The sequence below is a fragment of the Benincasa hispida genome, chromosome 12 (genome assembly GCF_009727055.1).
Source record: "Benincasa hispida cultivar B227 chromosome 12, ASM972705v1, whole genome shotgun sequence".
In the NCBI taxonomy this organism is placed as follows: domain Eukaryota; kingdom Viridiplantae; phylum Streptophyta; class Magnoliopsida; order Cucurbitales; family Cucurbitaceae; genus Benincasa; species Benincasa hispida.
In genome coordinates this window covers 18,293,797-18,299,051 of record NC_052360.1, presented here as the reverse complement: position 1 = coordinate 18,299,051, position 5,255 = coordinate 18,293,797, and the positions used below count along the sequence as shown (strand labels likewise).

The 5,255-nt window shown below is 34.7% G+C and overlaps 1 long non-coding RNA gene across 1 annotated transcript; it reads left to right on the top strand.

Moving 5' to 3' along the window:
- Nucleotides 1–872: 872 nt before the first annotated feature.
- On the top strand, nt 873–2,029 carry LOC120092900. Its single transcript, XR_005486215.1, has 3 exons — nt 873–1,407; nt 1,507–1,575; nt 1,846–2,029. It is a non-coding gene; the product is annotated as an uncharacterized LOC120092900 (long non-coding RNA).
- The last annotated feature ends 3,226 nt before the right edge of the window (nt 2,030–5,255 follow it).

Sequence of the window (5,255 nt, the reverse complement as noted above, 5' to 3'; positions counted from 1 at the left end):
TCCTCACAAAATTAGGATTTGTTGTCCTTGATATTAACCATTTATTTGTCATGGATGCTTGATGTCGAAATCTATTTGGATGCTATGAATCTTGGAGAGACTATTAAAAAAGAAATACGCCATCTAATCCGAACAAAGCAAAAACTATAATTTTCTTTCGTCATCATCTCCACCGTATCTTACGAAAAAATTTGAAAGAAATATATGATCATAAAAAAATAGTTATTCTTTCTAAAGTTTGTTATGAGTGGATGCCTTTAAGGCCATAAGATTTTAAATTAGTAAGTGATTACAATTACACATTATTTAAAATCAGTTCGAAATTGTTGTTATGCGAAGAGAAAATTACGATGTTGATATATTAGAGAAGACATTTTCTAAATTTCATGTTTCGAATATGCTCCTATAGCAGCAATATAGAAAGATTTTAACAATATTCTCAGTTAATCTCATGTCTTCTCGTGGCCAAACAAAATAATGGTTATTGGTGAAAAACCACGAATCTTGACCAACTGAAACAATATCATTCCTTAAAGTGAATGTTGTGTGTAACACCTCGAATTTTTTTTGTTCTAAATGAAATTTCAGTATTTTTCTAATATTAAAGGGCATCTTTGGAATTTTGAAAATTTAAGTGTAATTATTGTGATTTGATCGCAAAGAAAGAGGTGATTCGTCTTAATTGTTTAATCAAAGAAAAATTGTGGAAATTGAACTTTTTATGATACACAAATTTAATTTGAAATTGATGTTAAGAATTAATTTCATTTGGGAGTGATTGGTTAAATTCTTTTTTAATTGAAAATTTTGAGGGAACAAGGGATTTAAAAGTTGGAAGAAAGAGAATAAAATAAGGTAAGATAAGATATAATGTTTATTTCCTTATTTATTATTTTTTCTTCTTGTTTTTTTCGTTTTTTTCGTTTTCCCCTTCTTCTCATGCAAAGCAACCCACCCAACCTTTCTTCTCCGCGTCGTCCACCACCGACCCAGCCTTCGCGCCGCTCGCCCTCCTTCATGCCGCTCGTCGCGCCATTGCTTCCTCCCAACCGCTGAAGTCAACGCCGAGTCACAGATCTGAGACGCACGTCCTAACTGTCTCAGACGTAGATCCAGCCGCTCGCTCTCGTCCTCTGTGTCGAATCCGCCGGAAAAGCCAGATCTGAAGTGTCGCCTCGCCGTTCGCGACCCGGCATCGCCCCTCCTTCAGTCGAATGGATCCAACTCCCACCAGCCGCTCGCCGCTCGACGGCGAGCTTCAAACGCCTGCCTCTCTCTCTCACTGACCCACGAATCTATAGCTTGCCGCCTTCGATTGCGAGTCGTTGCTACCTAGGTTGTGCGACTTCACTTCGACACCGCCGCCAAGCAGAATGTCATCGCCACTCGCCGGATCTATTAGTTTGGGTGAGTTTTGTTGGGAATTTGACGATTTGTTGTTCAAGTTTTGAATATCCAACCAACTATGGGCCTAATTACTGGATTAATTGTGATTTTGGATTTTAGATACAAAGTTTGGAGGGATTTTAAAGTCTTATGGGTGCTACCGTAAAGTTATGAGTTTCGTCAATTTTGGTAAGTTTTGGGTGAGTAGTTGGTTTGGTTTTCTTTTGTAATTCTTGAAAATTTAGTTATAAACTTTGGTTTTGATTTAGGTTCATTTTGGACAAATAAATTGAACTTTGTAACTGACTTCGAACTAAGCCAGGACTTCGTAAGTTAAATTTGGGAACATTTGGTTTAATTTGGTTAATTGGATTTAGACCCCAAAGATGACTTTAAAACTTTGGATTTATTATTTTTGGACTAGGGGTGCTAAATTAATATTTGTAATGTATGTTATAGGATGAATTCAAAGTCTTCCAAGAGTTGTAAGAAGGTTAATTACTTGGATTAATTTGTGACCAAATTTGAGGTAAGTAATCTTACTACGGGAAACTGCCCACGGGCCAGGCACTAGATGTATGCTAGCATGATAAATGGATTTTATAACAGAACAATAGCATGATAGACTGATAGTATAGTATAACCGATGTATGTTCTTGTATGAGGATCTGAAGGATTAATCGTGCACATAGACACTTGAATGCTAGCATGAGATGATATTTGATTCCATGAGGTTGTATTTAATTAAGAATGTTGAGACGTATATATATGTTGTAGAGCCATGATGTTGAGATGTATATGTATGTCGTAGAACTATGATGTTGAGATGTATATGTATGTTATAGAACCATGTTGTGATACTTGTGATGTTAAGATTGTGATAGTGTCCTCACTGATTAGTTAGATGTCCACTAAATGTTGTATTTCCTTCGGGATTCACCAGAGGTTGTGTTTCCTTCGGAATTCACCAGAGATTGTGTTTCCTTCGGGATTCACCAGAGGTTATGTTTCCTTCGGGATTCACCAGAGGTGGTGTTTCCTTCGTGATTCACCAGAGGTGGTGGTTCCTTCGGGATCCACCAGAGATGGTGGTTCCTTCGAGATCCACCAGAGATGGTGGTTCCTTCGGGATCCACCAGAGGTAGTGGTTTCCTTCGGGATCCACCAGAGGTTGTGTTTCCTTCGGGATCCACCAGAGATTGTGTTTCCTTCGAGATTCACCAGAGGTTGTGAGTCCTACGGGACTTATTAGAGGTAGTGGGCATACTTAACTATAGTAGGATAAAAAACCAGTTCTTCATGTATATGTCCCATGAGAATTAGAAAAGTTTATATGTTCCACCAGAGGTAGGCATCTAGAGGACATAGGTGCCTAGTCTGACCCCAGCAGTGGGGTTACTTACTGAGTATTTTATACTCATCCTTTCTCATGTTTTTTCTAGTAGAGGTAGAGATGCACCAACGATTGACAAGCGAAATCTGTGATCGAGCCACTAGGACTAGTTTTTATGCTTCCGCTCATGATATTTAGATTTCTTTTCATGTTTTTCAACTTTCAGTTTTGATGTTTGAAACTTACTATTAAGATTTGTTTCCAGACCTATTTATTATCATTTATGATTTATGGGTACCCTATTGTTTGTTTTTAATATTTGAATTTAATGAAGGTCTTTTGAATTTACCATATTTATTTAGCATTTATTACACTATAAAAAGGTTTCGTTTTAAGTTCCATGCATGCATGTGTTTAGTAACGGCCTAACTTGAGTCCTGGGGGGTCGGGTCGTTACATTGTGAATGATAATAATCGTGGTCGAGATCGTGAACGTGACAGATGAAGAAATAATTATTATTTTTATGGTGATAATTCTAATTATTCAAATTTCAAAAGAATCGTGCAAAATGATGGTCACAAAAGAAAAGCTCCACAAGATAAGAATTAAAAAATTGTTGAAAATAAATGCTTCCAATGCAAAATGACTGGGCATTGGTCACGTACCTATTATACGTCAAAACTCATAGTCGATCTTTATGAAGCCTCCCTGAAGAAAAAAGAGAAAAACCTGGAAGCAAATTTTGCATACTAGGATAACGACATATTTGACCTATCCCATATAACAAATTTGGATGTGGCGAATTTTTTTTAATCTCTTGAAGAGAAAACCGACAGGATTGATGGTTCATTTGACTTTGAAAATATTTAAACTTAATGTTATTTTTTTTATTCATCTCCATGTTGTTTTCCTTTTAGTAGATGTTCTTTGTATATTCCAAAATTTATTTTTCTTATTGTAATTATTTTCTTTTAATGAAGAAACCCAGATCATTTTCATATGTTGAGCAACTAAAAAATGAGTAAAGAAAATTTAGGTCTAGCAAACAGTGTAACTACACATATAATACTTATAAGTATAAAATATTTTTCCAAACTACCAAAGCAAAAGTCAATAGAATATCAGGTTTTGCAAACCTAATTGAAGGGTTTGGAAAAGTAATTACTATTTTGCCTAGTGGAACAAAATTTACAATTGATAATGCATTGTTCTCTGGTCAATCAAAGAGAAATCTACTTAGTTTTAAAGATATATGTTGCAATGGTTATCATATTGAGACTGATAGAAAGAATAATATGGAGTATCTTTATATCATATCTACTGTTTCATATGGAAAACATATATTGGAAGAGTTGCGTACTTTATCTTCTAGATTATATTACACTCATATACGAGTAATTGAAACATAAGCAACAATGAATCTGAAGTTCATGAATCCAAACATATTTACAATTTGCTTACTCTCAAGGAAAATTAATCATCAAACCATCACCAGTCAAAGTGGGGACTGAATCACCTACATTTTAAAAACAAATTCATGGTGATATATGTAGACCTATTAACTCACCAAGTAGACCATTTAGATATTTTATGATATTAATAAATGCATTCAGCAGATGGTCACAGTATACTTATTATCAAGTTGAAATCTTGCATTTGCAAGATTACTTGCTCAAATATTTAAGTTAAGAGCACGATTTCCTAATTATACCATTAAGATCATTCGTCTTGATATTGCTGGTGAATTTACATCCCAAGCTTTTGATAATTATTGTATGTCAATTGGGATAGGTGTTGAACATTCTATAGCTCATGTTCATACACAAAATGATATAACAAAATCATTCATAAAACGTTTGCAGTTAATTTCTAGACCATTGCTTATGAGAGCAAAGCTTTCTACATCTATATGAGGACATGCTATTGTGCATGTGGCGTCACTTGTACACATTAGGTCAGTATCTTATTATGAGTACTCACCATTACAATTAGCTTATGGCCATGAGCCAAATGTTTCCTATCTGAGAGTTAGATGTGCAATATATGTTCCAATTACTCCACCATAACGTACTAAAATGGGTCCTCAAAGGATGTTAGGAATATATATTGGATATGATTTCCTAGCAATTATCAAATATCTTGAACCTCTGACGGGTAATTGTCATTTTAATAAGACAAATTTTTCAATATTAGGGGGAGGAATTAATAAGTTGGAAAAAAAATTACATAGAATGCATTGTTATTGTCTCATTTACATCCTCGTACTGATCAATGTGAACTTGAAGTTCAAAAGCAAATCAGTTACCAGATGCATTTACAGAAGCAAAGAAAATAACTAAGTCATATATACCAACAACAAATGTTCCATCGAAAATTGATATCCCAACATAGCAAGTTGTCACTAATAAGTCTGAAATACGCCAGAAGTGTGGTAGACAATAGTTTTCAAAATCAAGACGAATGTGGTACAATCACTTGAGTGGATATTTGTTGAAGAAATATATCAAAACAATCTAATATGTCAATGTGTTTTTA